The 18,947-nt window shown below is 40.9% G+C and overlaps 1 protein-coding gene and 1 long non-coding RNA gene across 2 annotated transcripts in view; both read left to right on the top strand.

Annotated features, from left to right (window-relative positions):
• Positions 1 to 21: 21 nt before the first annotated feature.
• LOC147654070 (uncharacterized) lies at positions 22 to 3,684 on the top strand. Its single transcript, XR_015284407.1, has 3 exons — positions 22 to 1,036; positions 2,410 to 2,534; positions 3,616 to 3,684. It is a non-coding gene; the product is annotated as an uncharacterized LOC147654070 (long non-coding RNA).
• Positions 3,685 to 7,753: 4,069 nt separating this feature from the next.
• P2RY8 (P2Y receptor family member 8) overlaps positions 7,754 to 18,947 on the top strand; it is a 55,423-nt gene continuing 44,229 nt past the window's right edge. The window contains exons 1-4 of the transcript XR_015284403.1: positions 7,754 to 7,817; positions 7,920 to 8,150; positions 10,331 to 10,425; positions 17,575 to 17,660. The gene's annotated coding sequence lies outside the window, so the exon portion shown is untranslated. The remainder of the gene's footprint in view (positions 7,818 to 7,919; positions 8,151 to 10,330; positions 10,426 to 17,574; positions 17,661 to 18,947) is intronic.

The following is an 18,947-nucleotide window of genomic DNA, read 5'->3' as shown; positions in this document are numbered from 1 at the left end:
TGCGGAGCGCCTCGCTGCGGCGGGACGGCGCCGCCTGGCGGCGGGGCGGGACGCGCGGCCCGGGACCGCGGGGACTCCGCTCCCCCGGGAAACACGGGCCGCGGCCGCCGGGAGCCTCCCTGTGCTGAGCCGAGCGCACACCCGGCGTCTGGAGAGGCCTGGCGCTGTTCCCCTTGCACAGAATCAGTTCGGTGGGAAAGGGACCCCTGAGTCATGGGGTCCAACCTGTGACCGAACACCACGGTGGCAATAGACCACAGCACTGAGTGCCGCGTCCAGTCGTTCCTTAAACACCTCCAGGGACGGTGACGGCACCACCTCCCTGGGCAGCCCGTTCCAGCATCTAATCACCCTTCATGTGAAGAAATTCCTCCTAATACCCAACCTAAACCTTCCCTGGCACAGCTTGAGGCCGTTTCCCATTGTCCTGTCGCTGGTTGCCGGGGAGAACAGGCCAACCCCCGCCTGGCTACAGCCGCCGTTCAGGGCTCGCGGTTTCTCTAGAAGCGGTGGTTCTAGACAGTGTCACCCCTGAGCCTCCCTTTCTCCAGGCTGAACACCCCCGGCTCCCTCAGGCGCTCCTCACAGGACTGCTCCGTGAGCTCCACAGGACATGTGTTCCCCCCGTGAGCCCAGGACACACGGGCACAGCCAAGGCCACCCTTCCCCTGGGAGGCAGAGCAAGGCTGGCTCTGGTCACCTGCCCCTGCTCCGCCCTTGTAAAACAGACACCTCGGACGGAATTCCACCACTGGAGAAACTGTGACTGCAGAAACCTTCAGCAACAGGCTGGCTGTAAATAATGGCTTTGGAGCACCGCTGACCTCCGTGCAGGAGGTCACCATCAATCCAGCAGCTGCAGCAAGACCGCAGCTGTTGTGCAGAGGTGTTATTGCACACCGCAGCCGCTGCTGACTGCTGGTCCTACTCTGCTTCTGTTATGATTAAGTAGCAGTATAAACACAGAATAAGGAACTACTGCTACCACGCAACACTTGAAACTGTGTGTGCTTTGTAGTCTGAGAGCTGCTGCATTGTATGTCACACCTTCTTCTACAAACTTGACCTTGCGAGCACTAAAATTTAAGCCAGATATGCTCCAGGGAGTTTCAGTAGCAGTGCAGGGAGACCCTGCATATGGCAATGATTTTGAATCCTGTGCATAATGATAGCCCCACTGCTCAAGACTGTGCCAGAAATCAATAATCTGTATTTTAAACCCAGAGACTAGAACAATGTTCTGAGAAGTTACAAAATACCAGCATTGAGGTTACTCATGACCATTAGGCACAACTTTAAAAGCTATCAAATACTATTTTGATGATATACTAAAAAAAAAACAACCTGTTACAAACATTATATTTAAATAGGCAATAGGAGATATTGATACATACCTTTTAAAAGATATAATCAAGCATCAATACTGCAGTATAGAAAGGGTAAACTGTCTCTGCTGAAATGCAGTCCTTTATGTTGGCATATGTGTTAGCCTATTTTTTATTTTTTCAGTGAGATATTTTAGTGAGTAAATGAAATGTCTCCATTTGGCTTTCAGCATCTGAAGTGAAGGTCAGTAAAGCAAGGATATGACATCAACAAGGCAGAAGGATGAAGCAGCAAAGTAAACATCAGTGGGGGACAGTATCTGAGTGAAACTGTGCATATAAATATCTTTCTTACTGTAAGACAATGATTTCCCCCAACTCTGTCGAATACATTGTTCTGTCGCCCTTACAAACCATCTATCACGTCTAAAAGCTTGTACCTTTTTTCTGACTTCAGCAAAGTCTAATGGAAGATATTGCTTCTACTTACTAACTCTCCTCTGAACCTTCAGTAGTTAAAGCAGCAAATCACACAAAATTCACTAGAGGGAGTGCTTGTTACTTACATATTAGAGATCTATTCATAAACATAATTAAAATAGGCTATAAACAGCAGATACTAGGTTTTGTATTCGTGCCAGAATACAGATCATTCTTCCTTTCTTGGAAGAGGATATAATTCTCCCAACTACACACGGTCCTGTCTGTGTACTCCTTCTGCTCATCCTGAAATGCACCGTTTTCTAGACCTTAGTAGTCATTTCCAGAAATGCGTGCAAGATGTTACGTGGGTGTTTACGTAAAATAAAACAACACAGTATAATTCCATTTCCTTTCCTTTCATTTTCCTTTCTCTTGGAAACACACCAAAGAAGAAGAAAAATTTTTAGTTTAAAACTTATCTGTATCTCTTGGAGAATGATTTATCTCCTGTGTTCACCTAAATCTTTGCTGCTACCCCAGAAATGCTTCTGGTACATATTTTTTTAGAAACAGAGTATGTTTCACCCTGTGGTTCGTTTCAATATGATTTTGGTTTTCTGTTGTCACTGATCAGGGGATATCTCTTTATTCTTTCCCACAGAGGGAAAACAGAATGATTCACAGTGCAGTTGAATAGTTTATGAATGGAAATTGGAAGTGGAGGCAGGAGTGCAGAAGAACCTCTCCGATGAAAAGATTGCATAACCTTTGAATAGACATTACAAGGTTGGTCTTAGGCTCTAAATAGCCTCTCCCCACAAAGCAAAATTAATCCCTAAAGTGGGTTGGAACAGAGGAATGAACCTGAAATATGTTGGTTTATTTCCTGTGTCAAGAAAAGCTCCACAAATAATTCCATCTCCTTTCATTAGCTCTGCTCTTTCTTGTTTGGATCATTGTGTCAGTGAAGTTTGTGGGTGTAACAGATGATCTGCCTTAGAAACAATGCATAACATTAGAATTAATACATATGCTGATGTAGAGAAACTTCAATTAACTAGAATTAATAGTCACTTCCTGGTCCTGGTTCTCTACAGGTCTAATTATTGCATTCTGCTTAAAGCAATAGAATATGACAATATAAAGAACCAGTTTCACTCTCTCTAACACAGCCTTATGATAGAGAATTAGCCTTGAAGCACTGTGTAGGATGCAAACCAATTAATTTTCTACTAATTTGTCTCTGTGCCTGTGCCCACTGCCATCTATCTCACACTAAACAGAAATGGCAACGTTTCTGCTTTTTGCTTTCCTGAGGCAGAATTGGCATCTGTTGTGGTATTGGTTTGTGAACTGTCTGGTCAAACTACTGTGTGCTGTAGCCTATAAAACATAAAAATTAGATTTAATTGCCGAGACACAATGTACTTTACTTGTTAGCACAATGTGTTTTTTAAAAGGTTGTAGTACTGTGCTATCAGCTGCATTGCATATTTCAGTTTTTTATACATGCATCCATGAAATATTTTCACATAATGACAGATTTCAAGAACTATCACTTAAAATAAATCAAAATGTTAAGGACTTAGATTTTTTCCTACTTTTATTTCCATTGTCTGCTTAAGGGAAAATATTTTAATTTGATTCAAATTAATGCTTGAAAATTAAGTATTTCCTCCATAGTACTGCACGTTACAGATTGATACCAATCATGAAAGCATCTCGTGCTTTTATGTACACTTTTTAAATCAAAAAATTTCTTAGTAGTTTATGAAGTGAAAGGCAAGAACTGTTGACCTTTCTGAAGAAAAAAAGAGCAGCAGGGTAATAACACTAACCTTCTTCAGCAGGATATTTCTCTTGACAGGTTTCACAAGATTCATTTGAAGTGCAGCTGTTGACACCATAAAGAGTTAGTCTGAATTTTTTAAAGAGGTAAAACTGTATTATTAAAATTGAAGACTTACAGTTCTGAAGAGGACAAGATTTTTTAAGCAGATAAGATCCCCTCTGTAGGTTCAGGCTTCCCTGCCCACTAAAAGTTTCACCTAATCCAAAAGGACCAGAGATATTTTAGTAGACCTGGCATAAGTATAAATGCCAGGCATCAATTCCATGTTTCAGCAGCAATGTCTATAGCTCAGCCTGTAGCTTCCCAACACACTCATCAGGGATGTCAGGGGAATCAGTGGCAGAATGCTCCGCTGAGTTTGCACTCTTTTTGCTCCTGGCAACCTTTTCTCATTTCCCAGGGCCTGATTGTGGAATCTGAAAAGCTTAACAAAGAATCCAGGCCACATTTGATTTCCACATAGCACTGCACTTTTAATGCAGACAGGTACTGTCAATATGTTCCAGCATGTGCTGGCAGGGCTCATTAATTACATCTTAAAAAATGTCTTCTTGTCATTTCTATTACCAGATACTGAGTTTATACTAAGATGCATATTAAGACAGTTGAAATAATCATTAGGCGGCCTAAATCAATGATATATATATATATTCTTAACTGTGTGTGTTTATATATTTATATATGTATACATACTTCTGTATCCATCACTGTGCATCAAACTATTTATAAAAACATTTGTAGGTGTACATATATTAACTGTTATTCTCCTAAGGTGTGTTTTCAGCTGAGAGAGACACTCAAGTTTGTGTAGAAAAAGTCCTCAGGTGTCTGGTGATTCTGGGCTGCTGAATGACAAGTCACCCCAAGACTAATTTTTAAATATTCTCCTCCCTCCCCTCCCCTGGTATATCAGCAAGTAAAGAGACAATTTGGATAGGAAGACTGGGTAGTCAGAATAAAATTCTGAAAGTCATGTAGGTGCTACATACTGGTTAATATCAGACAGCAAACAACTTCCAGCCAGAGACTGAAAGCTCCCAAAAAGATTAAGTGGTTGAACTTGCTATAAATAAGCAAATATTCAGGTACTGTTGCCTGTTGTGTCATCCAGAAGCAGCAGAAAATGTCAAAGTAAGGTGACATCATCACTGGTTTAGTGACATCAGCTTCAGGTATAGTGTAGTTTGTTTTGAGTTGCACCACAGGAAAGTCTGACCCATATCTGTGTAGAATTTACTTATTCTGTCCATGTCTAGACACTCACATAAATCCTGTGAGTTTCCAGTATTCTGGCTGCAAGACCCACAACATCACTGGAAGTGAGCTGTTTTTCCTAACAGTGCAGTGGGTGAATGGAAAAAGCATTTTTTCATTATTTCTATTTAACCTGCACTTCTCTGTTTTACTGACAGTAATATTATAGGCATGATGGGAAGACAGAGGGAGAAGAGAGGTTGCCATGTATTTCATATCTTTGGGCAGTAGTTATGTCTAATATAATGGCAGTCCTGTTTCAAGGATAAAGTGACAGTTTTCTGCAAGTGGGGAGAAAGTAAAAAGTTTTTATCAAGTAATTTTAAGTATAGTAGAAGTAATTAATTCTAACTTAACAGCGTATTTTCAGCTACTTAAACTACAGTTTAATTGTTGTCTTACTTGTAGTTTGGTATGAAATGACCACATGCAGCAAGCTTTTCACCAAAGGAAGAGAAAAGTTATTTAGGTTAGTACAAGGAGACTTAATTATGAGTCATAGGGTATGATTTAGAAAGGGAAAAGATCATGATTGGAAGACCCTTTCACCTATATAAGGGGAAAGGCAGCATAAAAGCCAGATGGTTTTATTTGAAAGACTTTGTGGGAAATAAAACTGGGCAAAACTGCAAAGCCTAAAAACTTTTTAGCTTCAATTGTCCACTTTACCCTTTGCTGATTAAGCAGATGTAGTACAATACATGAGCATGTCCCCTAGATTTCAGTGATATTTCTCTGGCTTCAAAAGCTTTCTAGTACTCCAGAGTACTTTTTACCTCTTTTAGAAAGCCTTTGCTTAATGAGCTGAGGGATGGCAATTTTAAATGTTTCTTTCCTTCTCTCCTTGAGGCAGGGCAATACCAAGCACAAATACAGGTTGTGCAGAGAATTGATTCAGAGCACTCTTGAGAAGGACTTGGGGGTGCTGAGAACCTGGATGTGACCTGACAATATGGGTTTGCAACCTAGAAGGGCAAACATGTCCTGGGCTGCATCCAAAGCAGTGTGGCCAGTGCCTCAGCAGGGTGAGGGAAGGAATTCTGACCCTCTACTCTGCTTCCATGAGATCCCACACAGAATATTGAGAGCTCTCAGCACAGGAAAAACTTGGACCCCTGGAATGGGTCCAAAGGTGGGCCATAAAGATTTTCAGAATGCTACAGCACCTCTCTTATGAGAACAGGCTGAAAGAGTTGGAGTTGTTGAGCCTGGAGAAGAAAAGGCTCTAGGGAGATGTAATAATGCCGTCTAAACAGGGGCAACACGAGGGGTGGAGTGGGACTTCGTACAAGGGCATGCAGTGATAGTTCAAGGGAGAATGGTTTTAAACCAAAAGAGCAGAGGTTTAAATTAAGTATAAGGAAGAAATTCGTCTGTTTAAGGGTGATGAGGCACTGGAACAGGTTCCCCAGAGAAGCTGTGGATGCCCCCTCCCTTGGAGTGTTCAAGGCCAGGTGGGATTTGGAGAAGGGGGCTTTGAAGACCCTTTGCCTAGTGGAAGCTGTCCCTGCCTCTATCAGCAGGTTGGAACTAGATGGTCTTTAAGGTCACTTCCAGCCCAAACCATTCTCTGTTTCTATGATATATTTAAATATTTTATGTATATATGGCACAATATGTATGTATTGTATATTGTATATGTATGTATTGTATATTATGGATTATGGTTTTGTAAGGGGACTTAAATTCTATGACAGTGATTATCTACAACTTTATCACCCTTCTTTGCAGAGCCAGGCTATCCCAATTTTCTTTACAAATGTGGATATCGTTCCTGTGATCTCAATCAGTTTTTCAGGGACCATGACTCTTTTTAAGCAATTTCTTCTCCTCAGCAGATTGCGAGGAAGTATAGTTTTAGGAAAATGTTTGCAGTTTTCCTGAGTCTCAGCTCAGCTCTCCTTTTTTTGCTTTCTTTCATTGGCATTCTGGCATGTTCTTACTAAAATTGTGAGTTTAGGGATATGGCATATCACTTTAAGCATAAAGCAGCATCCTAATAAGGCTAAACTCACAAGGCCTGCCAAGTCCAAGCTGATGACAGCTGATAGTGACTATTCAGAATGCAGAAAAAGCAATTTGTTGAATTGTTTGTCCAACAGATTGAAATTGAAGTTCTTTCCCTGTCAAAACTTCTCTATAAAGACTTTCTATCAAAAAAATAATTAAACATGTTGGTGGTTAAATTTTAAATGTGAAGCTGTTGATTCCTATAGGCACACCTGCATGAAGGGAGTCAAACACCTTAGGTGAGGTTTTAAAAGTCAGTTGGGAGAAACTACTCAAGACTGAAGTCAGTTACAGATTTCAGGTCTTCATTTCAGTTCTCTGCAGGAGACAAGTGCTGAATCTCTCTCTCCCAAGGATCAAACAGTTGTTTTTTTTTGTTAAGATCCTTTCTGTGGGAGGATCACAGGACCTTCATGATTCTTCAGGTGAGGTAGGAAGCCTAAACTCACTTCAGCCCAGAGAGAAACAAGTGCACAACCAAAATTTTCAGGGCACATTTTTACTGCATAGTCAGAATAGGGTGTTCTTAACACAGAAGCCACTGTTCACTGTTACAAACATGAGATGTTTGATTTCTAGCAAATTCTACTTTTCAGTACAGACTCTGGGCACCAGAAATGTAGTAGTGTTTGTTAAATGATGAGTTTAAAAGATAAAGGCAAATTGGGTTAGTATCTCAACTGCCCAGTGGGCAAATATGTTGTGATGTCTGTTGTTCAGCCAGCAGTTACCTTGGGCATGAATCTAGTGAGAGATATTCTAAAACCTGTGTGATGATGGGATTTAAGTCTGTGTGATGTTACTTGTAAGAAGTACTTGGGGAAATTTTCATTTGTTTACAGTGTTTTTCAATTCTTTCCACATTTACTTAAAGTCAGGTATTCTATTTCAGATAAAAGTCCAGGTGTCCTGCTGGGCTCAGGGATGTCAAAGACAACCACATCTTCTAATCTGTAAGTGAAACATTTCCTATGGGCCCTTTCTCATGCAAAAGATGAATGCCAGTCTGCCAGCTCCAGCCTGGCTGACCGGATTGATTTTGTCTATGGTTATAGGGAGTCCAGCCCCATGCCTTCTCCTTCTCCAGCCAGAATCAGGCAGAAGTCACTGCCTCAGGTTAAGATGTTATCTGCACCACTCTGTCATCTCTGCTGGAGCTGAAATACCACAAGCAGAAGAAGGAAAATTTAGTATTTGTTTACACCTCTGCTGTAGTCATGCACAGCCCAACTTAACTGTGGGAGCTGGAGCACATGTCACACTTTGGTCTTCTGCAGCCAACACTTGTAAGTGCACTGAGTTATGTATTGAGCAATTGAGGTCAATGCTTCTGCATGTTACTTTGGGTTTTACACTGCTGCCAGATTCAAAATCACATCAATTAAGTTGAGCACTAAAGTAGATCTGAGAAACAGCAGAAAGACAAAACTTGGATTGTTCTTTTCCCATCTTCCTCTCATCACTTCTCTGTGCAGGAAGTTGGCTGCAAATTTTGATGTTTCACCAAAGCGAGGAAAATTTCTTGTAAAGAACAGTGGCTTTTAGAAAGGCTTCTGTACACAGAGCACATTGTTCTCTTTGTTGATCTTCATCTATAATCTAAAAACCTCAAGGGCTCAAGCAGTGTGCTCCAGAGTAACTAGGCTCTCACAGCAACAGGTGAAAAGAGGTGTATCTGACTTATGATAAAACAAAAATCATAGAATCATAGAATATTTTGAGTTGGAAGGGACCCACAAGGATCATCGAAGTCCAACTCCTCCACAAGCCACAAGAGTCACACCATGTGCCTGAGAGCATAGTCCAAAGCCCTACTAACTCTGGCAGGCTGGTGCTGTGACTGCTTCCCTGGGGAGCCTGTTCCAGTGCCCCACTGAAGAGAAATTAAATACAGGCAAAACACAAAGAATGCATAGATAATTATAGTATAACATTTAGCTTATGTAGATAATAGCCAAGAAAGAAGAAAAATATTAATATTCAGAACTGAAGTTTCACCTTGAAGGTCACTAACAGGAGAACAACCTAATACAGGAAAAATGCAATGTAACTTAAATTGATTGACTAAACCTCAAGAAGGATGAGGAGCTCTAGACATGGTGCTGTAGCATGGACTGTAGCCCAATGAAAGAGACAGGGCCATATCTGAAAGTAAAACATTACTACATATTACTAATTCAGAACTGCATTAATTATAGGAAATTATTATTAGCACCAGTATTTTTACCAGGTACTTCTATTTTTTATCAAGAGTAATACACCTAAAACTAACATTGAGCTTTTGATTCTATATTAAGAGCCCTGAATATGTACTGGTTTTAATCACCAGGCTTTCTGACTTCTGCTTCCTGGAAAGCCCCAGCTTACTTCTCACTTCTGAATCTTTTCACCTCTGATGCTTTCAGGTTCTTGTATTTCTTGTTTGCATGAACAAAGCCATGCTGGACATATGGATTTTTTTTTCATTTTTACTAGTTTTATGGAAGCTGTTACGTGTATTACTACTCCCATCTATTTTGCTTCTATCTTCTACTGCTTAATATATGATGTTTTCTTAGAGGAGCTCATGTTAAATGATCAATCTACTAAGGAACAAATGAATAATTGAGCTAATAATTTCTTTCAGCATCCCAGGTAGACCTTGAAAAGGACAGCCTTTTCCCAGTCTCAGATATTTGCACCAGTCAGGAAAGATTCTTACATGATCTGTTTATCATGGGGCATTACTACCAGTTCAGAGAAGTTCTCTGGTTTAAAAAATTAGGAAAACAAATGCAAATGATATCATTAGGAAGAAGCTTTAGCATAGAAATGGATTTTACAGGAATAGCAGAGGTCTAAGGATCCTGTAGGCATTGCTGGCATTACCTAATGTGATGTTTCCAAAATATGGTGTCTGTACCCCAAAAAGTGCGAAAAACAATTCAGTGGAGTGCAGGAAGAATATGTTTTTGTACCATTAACAAATAAAATAAAAATATTGATTTTTAAAGTAGTGTTTCTTTCATCTTTATCTCATCCTTTTTCTTTCCTATTTCTTGTAGGCTTTATAATGTATAATATGTTGTTACAGTAATACATCTATAGAACTTATTCGTAAATAAACACACATATATTGAGAGGTTGTGCTTAAATCTTTCTGCTTGGGTTGTATGATCAACCCATGATGTTTGGAGACCTGTGTCATATTAGAACCATCCTGCACTGGACATTTGTCTGATCAGCTGCAGAGCATGGGCCTTGGTACAGATTAGGACTCCTCATGTGGCTAGCCTCAAGTAGCACTATTGAAACAGGTTGCCTGTTTTTTCCACTATGGAAAATTAATCTTATGGGTGAGTAACAGGGACAGATCAGGCTGCTAATATAGATACAACATATTGCTTCCCTCATACTCATCTCCATCTTCTTCTTTCATAGTACTTAATATTTTAAGAAATTATTTGCAGTTTTCCTTTCTTTAAAGGGAAGGTACATAAACATTGAAATTTCACAGTTGCAAACCGTATGTCAGTTCTGGAAAAATGCCTCTGATGGTGACTCCAGCATTTGTGATGCAAGGTGAGTGAAACAGCCTTACAGTGCTCCATGAGTAACAGAACAGGTTTTTGAACTACTTTAACAGATATTCTAAAATAGCTTTGTCAGTGATTAAAAGTAAAGAAAATAAGAATTGTAATAATATAAGGGATGTTTGTATTGGCATCCTACAGTAGAAATGCATTTAGTAAGATGAGACTGAAGAAATTCAATGTATGTTAAAAAAATCAGGTAAAACAATAATTTATTTAGAATTTATAAAGTCATTAGGAGCAAAATTAACTCTTTCCACAGTTTGTTTGACTGACAGGGGTACTTGATTTGTGGTAGTATTTGTTCAATATTTGTAGGTTGAAAAGACTGAGTTTGTCTAGACTGGAGAAGAAAAATGTTTGGAGTGCTTAGGTAAGAAAGAGCTCATTTTCTCTGTTAAGGGTGAGTTAAACAGGAGTTCCAGCCTTCAGACTGAGTAGAGTCTTGAAGTTTTTTGTGGGTTTTTTTCCATTTAAAGGTGGCATTTGAACAAATTGTCTGAAAAATTTATACTCCCCATCATTCTAAGAAAATGTTAGATAAACATTTAATGCCAGAAATTGAACTGATTCAGTCATAGGGAAAGGATATGAAGAAATGAGACCCATCCAGCCCTATTTGTTTTGTGAAACTGTGGCTGCTCTTTCTTAATATTATTGTGAGTTATAAAAGGTTAAATCTGGGTTTTAGTCTACCTTTGCTCTGTTGTCAGTGAAACAAATTCCAGAAGGATAAACCCCTGCACACCCAAAAAACATTTTACCCAAAGTCCCATGAATTGTAACTGATGTGTTTTTATTTTGCTGTATTGATTGTGTAATTATGTAAAGCTGTACTGTAAAAAGCCACATTCTCTTGAAAATGTCTGTATGGAATTCAGGCTTGACCATGGTTAAATAAAGTTGTGAAAGGATCCCTGTTTAAGGCAATAGTTCTTGTCTGCAAACAGGGTTTCATTGTTTTATCTACTGATCTAGGTTGTTTTTTTAGCTAACTATGTATTTTGCTCTTGCTCAGTTGTGTAATTCCACTTGTGTTTTATGCTGCCAAGTACTTTACATACATAAGTCCATCTCAGGAAGAGGCTGAAGTTTTCAGAACTGCTTTTGTAATTTAAGAGCCTGAGTCAGATTTTGCCTTCTGAAATCACTTAGGCTTCATAAAGAAATATTTCCCTCAGTGTTTCTTTCAAAAGACCTACTAGTGTTAAACGTGGGTGATGTGCCCACAACAGCAGAAGTGAGTAGGACGAGGTCTGAGTGACAACAAAACCCAAAACTCAGAGAGTTGCTCAGTTTATTGTGTTTGTTCTTGAGTTTGCTGCAGGGAGAGGGGCTGTTCTTGCATGCATATGAATTCAACAAGCTGCTGAGAGGGAAAGTCAAAGTGGGGTGATGAGAACAAGGGAAGATGGGTGAGATGTGGATGCTGGAGGGACAATGGAGTGCAGGGAGATGACCTGTACTGGTGTTGACACACCATGGTCAGCTGGTTAATGTGGTGAGAAAATTGACTTTTCTGTGGGAAGCTTTCACTGTCCTGGAAAGACATATGTGGCTTTAAACATTGTGAAGACATTATTGAATTAATGTTCACTGTATGCACAGCTTATAATACTCAAGCTGAAAATATACAGAGTTTCTCAAGGATTTCAGGTAAAGAAATCAATTATAACTAGGCAAAAGGTTCTTTCTGAAGAGAAAGGCTAGTAGAAAAGTGGTTTTTTTTGGTAGCTGTTTTTCTTGTGAAAGAGTTAATGTGAAAAAGTCTGGTTTCTGTCTTCACTGTTTTCCTCACAGGACAGTTACTTGACGATTTAGGATAAACCCCTGGGAGACAGTGAAGAAGTCCAATTGTTTTCACTAGTTTTTATATGACTTTTTTAAAAAGGATAGCATGTTATGTAAGGAAATTGATACCTTCTGTATAAACTCCCACCAAAGGACTAAAGCAGAGCCTGGAGTCCTATAGATTTTGCCCTCCACTTCTGTTTGTTATAACACCAGAGCTAGTGAGTTCACCTCATAGTCCATACCTATACCTCTCTGGTGAAAGAGTAAATCTTAATGAGAAATGTCAAAAATACTTCCTTTTCTGATCAGCTATGCTCTTTTAACCATGTGCTTGCATCTTCATGCACACACAGAGTAGCTGTATTTTCCCTCATTTTTGTGCCCTGATTTTTATTTATGTCCACAAATGACAGTGGCTAAAACAAGAGCAGAAGAGCATCCTTTCTTCTTCACTGTTCCATAAGGATGTCACCACACTGTGGGGTGGAGGAAGCCAGGAGCCAGGAGTGGCTGTGAGGTTGGTGGGGCTGTGCCCTCCTGTGGCAGGTCAATCCCTCAGCACCCAGCAGGGTGCAGGGATAGGACAAGGATGGTGATGGTGTACCAGCCCAGAGCCCTGCAACCATCTGGCATTGCCCCAGTGATGGGGCAGGCATGAAGCCCAGAGGGGGCAGTAGGTACAGACTGTACCAGCAGGTACAGACTGGGCAGAGACTGTGGTGGAGCTCAGGAAAGGGCCACGGCTGAGGATCTGGGCATGGATACAGTTCCCAAGAAAATGACAGCTATAAAGCTACCCCAGTGATGCTCCTGACCCTTTCTGCCCTGACTCTTTCCCAGCAGTGTGAGCCTAGCTAGGCTGCAGAGCCAGGGGTAGCATTCCCAGCCTGGGAGAATGGGGGCTCAGCAGCAAATCTGGACTGATTTTTCTTGGATCACTGAGAAATGCTGCTGTATTACCTGAAGAGTTTTTTTCGAAGCATATCAACAAAGTCTCTGGGTTCCAAGCAGGGCTCTCTGGGTCCTGGAGCATGAAGCCAGCAGAATGAAAAATCTTTGGGGTTCAGCAGAGCCCAGGGTGGCCATGGCCTGAGGAGCCTGTACTGGGGGCAGGTGCTTCAAAGTGTTTCTGCAAGCAGGCAAGGGGCACACTCAGTAAAATCCTTGAGGGTTTGAAACTTTCAGAAGCATCAAGCTCCTGGACGAAGGGTACCACCCAAGGTGTGTTTCTTCAGAGGAAACTTAATTTCTTGGAATCTTTGGTTTGTGAGAAATGAAAGGAAAAAGGAATATCATTTATAGTTTTGTTCTGACTCAAACCAAACCCAAATTTTAAGAGAGCTTCAACTTCCCAGAAATGTCAGAACCCTTTCTGATAATCTCTGGAAGAAGGCTTGTTCTGCCACTCACCATTTTGCTCTTTAGAACAAAAAGAATTTATTTCTGCACAAGTTCTTTTCAGGAAGGACATTGTAATCTTGTGGTTGTACTTTACAGCACAGAATATATATATTAAAAGAAAAGACTTTCACAGTAGACAAAAGGGAAGTCTCTAAAGCTGTAATGAGGCAGAAAAAACAGGAGCAGGTAAAAGCCTTAAATGCTAAGATCACCCTTATTTACACTTACTTCATACAGCCACAAAGATAATGACTTTTTTATTGTGGTATGGACTTATTGGTATCAGGAAGGGATAAAAGCAGACAGTTTTAAAATCTCTCTCTTCAGACAGTGGTTAGACCATCACAGAAATGTAAGCTGATAACAGTGTGGCTTATTTATATTTCAACACAAAGTTTCAATGTGCTACCTGATACTTCAGTGTGAAAAAATATTGCTATGGATGCACCAGTCATGAGCATGCAAATGAGTTTCATATCACTTGTTTTAGATGTTAAAGTCTCTTTCCAGGCAGTGATGTACTTCATGTTGCACTCAGGTAAAAGATCTAACATGATAAATGTAAGGCTTTTCAGTTTCTCATCAGAGAAGCTTTTTGAGTTTTTATATATTTATTCCTACACAGGCAAGTGTAGGTATGTTATTTGGATGAAATCTTTTGTGGACAAGCAGCTGCATTGCCAAAACCACAACAATATAAAAGTCTTAATGGATTCCAGGAACTGGACTGCATAGTCAGTCTGACCCCTCCTAAGTGGCTTTTTCTTCAGACAGTTTGCCATGAGGATGGGGTTCTAGCCTCAGCTGGATACAACAAAGTAAAAATGAATGTCATCTTGTTCTTGATGATATCCTACAGGGAGGAAACAGAACTTTCTTGACAGTGGAAGTGAAGTTTCATTTATGGATTTAGATTGTGGCCATGTCATAACATGAAAGGTGATAGATTTGATGTTTTATGCCCTCATAAGAGGTCATATATACAGTGAAAGAAAACTAGAAAACTACCTTTTCTATGTACCTGCTAGGAAATAAGTCCTGCCTTAAATACATTGGTTGAGTGTTGAGCTTGTTAAATTGTGACGTGTCCTTGCTTTGAATAGCTTGAAATTGATTCTGTGCCAGTGAGACTGCTCAGAGATAGAGATGGCTTGATGTTTTTAACTGTTGGATGTTAAACTGTCTTGGTAGTAAATCAAAGTCTTGGCTGCAATTTAGAGACAAGTCGTGAGCTAGTCATAGAAGTCAAAGACCCCATTGCTAGGACACAAGGATGGGAAAAGTGAATCAATGAATAATTCACAATTCAGGACTCCCAGTTTCTTGCCTTCTTGTACAGGTGATGCAAAGTACATTTTTCAAAAGTTTTTTGTGATACAGTGGAAAAAATGCTCATAGTCCTTCCCAATGCAGAATACATAGCAAAAGGAAATAAAAATGCCATTTTTTGCCTTGCATTGTATTTATGAGTTTAAAGTTCAGCATAAAATCTTCATGAAGCCACAGCATTGACATAAAAAGGCTTAAGGCACCTGGCATGAGTCAGAGTGAAAATGTCCCTTTCTTCAGAAGTGTCTTGGGTGTTTTATTACTGTTACAAATTACAGTAATGTGGGAATGAGCTTTCAGTTACAGCCTTCCACTTGGGGCTCAGAAACCTGACAGTTCAGTCATACAACATGGCATTAAACATGTTCTTCCTGCCCTGCTTTGGCAGCAATTCCCTCAAAGTGAACAACAGGGGTTTTCAGCAGGTGCCACTGTCCCAGCCTCAGGAATCCAAACTTGAGTCAGCAGCACCTCTTGCTCTGACCTTGCTCAACCCAAGGCAGCTCTCTGACCTGCTGAGATGAGGGCATTGCCTCTCTGTCCTTCAGCCTCAGGCACCTTCATTCAAGGATCTCCTCTGACAGGGAGCCAAGCCAGCTGCACTGAGCCCTGGGACTGGTAATGTCCCAGGAGCTCTGAGGTAGATGCAAGGGTTTTGCTTTCAGCATCTGAAAACTCTTGTCACTCCTCAGCTGAATATTTAGGGTTCTGCTTCAAAATGGCTCTGTGTATGTTATGTTAATGCTTTGTATGAGCACTGAGCCCTTGCAGCATTTGTGAATTAGACTGGCTGCCTCTGAAGTAGTTCTTTGGACGGTACTGAACTTTGAGAATTTTGCTGTGGGCCATTGCTTCTTGGATTTTAACATTTTTCATAAAATTTTTTCAAAGCTTTTTTTAATTATATCTAAGGGCTGTCTGGATGAAACTATCAGGACTCATCAGTTTTTTCCTGACTTCCTCTCATTTGCATCAAATCTCCAAACAACCAAAGGAACCCCCCTAAAGAGAGGTGCATTGAGAATCCCTTCTCACCTTCTGCCTATACTTCAGTATTTATCTCCTGCCTTCAAAACTACCAGATTTTCCTACAGCTTGTGGCTCCTCAGCCCTGAGGATCAGCTGTGTCCAGGAAGGGATGACAGACACCTGGGAGGAATGAGTCAAATGGAAAGGAAGTCAAATGCTTGGTATAGATGAGTAAACAGTCCTACTGGGGAGTTCAGGAAGGAGATGGAAGGCCAAGGATTGAAGATAACCTTTTTGGTTTCTGAAAAATAATTGTTAAGATGGGGGGAGGGGGAAGGAGAGGAAGAGGGGAAGGGCAGGCTATTAAAAATAATTGTGAGTACAAATGGAAGAAAGAGAGAGATTATTACTGGATGTCGGAGCTCACCTCCTTCTCTGGGACTGCAGATGTGTAATTCCATCCCAAGCTGTATTCTGTCAGTATAGATATTTACTGACCAAACCCAGAAACTTTTCCATTATTGTAACACCAGTGTTCCTGCTCACAGCTGATAAGCCCAAGCTTTTCAATTCTGAATCATCAACCAAAACTTTTATCTCAGGAATACATGCTCATGTATTCAGGGAAAAGGGGAAAGAAAGTACATGGAGACAGGATCAAAAAGCTATTAATTATATCAGTGATTTATTTCTTGTTCTTTCCTTCATGATTACCTTACATTGTTTCTTGAAAAATAGAATACAGCTCCAAAGAGGAGGGTAGAAACAGATTTGCACAAATTATATATTGGGGTTGATTTCTGCTTAGACAAACAAACAAACAAACAACATACCAAATCCAAAACAACAAAACCAAACCAAAAAACCAAATCAGATTTCCAGAGTTTGGAGGAGCCGCTGTGCCGCCGGAGGTCCCGCGGTAAGCCAGGGATGACAGCTCCTGTGCTGTCACGGGACCGCCTGGTGGGACCTGCTCGTCCCTGCAGCTTCCAAATCCTCCTCCTGTGGTGGCAATTCCCCAGCCAGATGTTTGCAATTTGCCCACGCTTGTCTTTCAGTGGAGCCCAGATACACCCACACTCCAGCCCATGAGTGGGCACAGGCACAGCCAAGCCTTCAAAACTTTGTCCTGCTTCTCTCCAGGTTTCAGAGGGATGGGTCACAGGTGAGGTCAAGTTTACTCCAGCCTCCAGCCCTTGCAAATTGAGTCTGATTATCCTGTAGATACTGAGCCAAAACTGTGCCTAGTCTTGTGTGCAGACACAAAAGAAATGGAACTGTGGGGCTGTGGAATTGTGGGAGTGCATTAATGAAGCTCCTGCCCTAATGAGCAGTATCAACAAAACCTGGTTTTTTAGCATTATGGTTGACAATAGTAGTCTTCTGTATCCACAGAGGCAGGTAGATCTGAGGTAGCCTAGAAATAGGCATCCTCTGACTGAGGTCAAAGGAAGAGGAGGAATATGGTTATGTACACAAAAAGCAAGCTTTCTCACCGTGTTCATGCAGGGGGAGAGTGGTTTTCTTGCTATTATCTCCTAGTTTCCACAATGTAACATTCCAAGCCACTTTTAAAAGTGTCATTTTGCATTTAATGAGTGCTAACTTTCCTTTTGGTGTTTCCTGTTGTTCTGGAAACATTTAGATCTCCCGTCTGTATCTCTGTGCTGCAGCTGCCACAATAACCTTCAGAGAAGGATTCTCCTACATCTTACAACAGCAGCATGACATGTGAGTGCAGCTGCCTGGGATTCTTCCATCAGACCATATTCCAAACTGTTGATGATGCTGGATTTTTTTCATTTCACTGGAGGGAAGTCTTTTGTGGATAAATGAAACTGGTTTAGGTTCAGCTCCATATCATCTCAGATCCTTTTTTTATAAACATAATAAATTATTTGAAACTATCACTTAATACTTGTCACATCTAGGATTTCTAGATGCCTGAGACTGGCAGTAGGATTTCCAGGTAAAAGTCTGAAGGAATAAAAAAGCATAATTTTATTGTTACATTCTCTGATTCTGCCACATTTAATTTGAAAGATCTCTACACATAGCTGGCAATAATGTATACTTAATCTGCTAGAGCATCAGTTGCACCAACTGGTACTAACTCAGACTCTTGTTTCAATTTTTCTAATGTGTACACCCACAGAAATGTCATAGTTATATCAGTTTATGAGAAATGGAGATGGGAGAGAGAAAATCACTTTTATACCCATCTGTTATCAAATTTCATCTAAGCTTCAGTCTAAAGTAGTTTAGTTTCATAGACTGAGTAAACCAAGGCTTATTTTGGGAACCTACATCCTGAATATATGCTCAGAAATGGCTGCAATGAGTTTAACTCATTAAAACCTATGAGGTAAGGCTTGCCTTTCTGGAGTAAGTCATGGAGGATGAGATTCAAATCCTGTGAATTAAACAGTCTGAAATGCAGGAGTCTGGATTAATCTTGACAACTGGGAAGTGATAGACACTTCTGTCTAGAAAAGAGATTTAATTTCTTGCCAAGGAGGGAGTGAGGGAGAAGGAGAGAGGAAGGAGGCAGGTCCCTGCCTAGTCATCTGACAGTCAAAGCAGAGCCCAGAAAGGTCCTTGAAGACACCCCAGGCTCTTTAAGTCTCCCTCCAAGTCACAGTCTCAGCTGCCCTGAGAGAGGCATACTTCAGTTTGGCATTGGGTTCATGGGGCAGCAGTTTGAAAATATAATCTGTGGGACAGAGCCCACTGCATCCAGTCCAGAGTCTGCTGAAGGGGTAAAAGCTGGGAAGAGTATGGATAAAGAGCAAGGACTTGGAAGCCAGCTAATTTGATTTTCCTGAAGCTGGCCAACAACAGAGGAACATTGCAGACACTTGAAGCAGCATCTGGCTTGGCCATCCCTCCTGCTGTGTCTCTTCCCTTCCCTGGGACAGCAGCTGTGTTCTCCTGCCTTGTGCTGGCAGGAACAGGAGGATGTTTGTGGTGCTGTAGGGGAGGGACAGCACAGTTCATCTCAAAAGTGGGGAGCCAGGA

Source organism: Cyanistes caeruleus, chromosome 3, assembly GCF_971803275.1.
Source record: "Cyanistes caeruleus chromosome 3, bCyaCae1.hap1.1, whole genome shotgun sequence".
Taxonomy (NCBI): domain Eukaryota; kingdom Metazoa; phylum Chordata; class Aves; order Passeriformes; family Paridae; genus Cyanistes; species Cyanistes caeruleus.
Note: the sequence above shows the minus strand (reverse complement) of the source record. Positions and strands in the feature narration are given on the sequence as shown.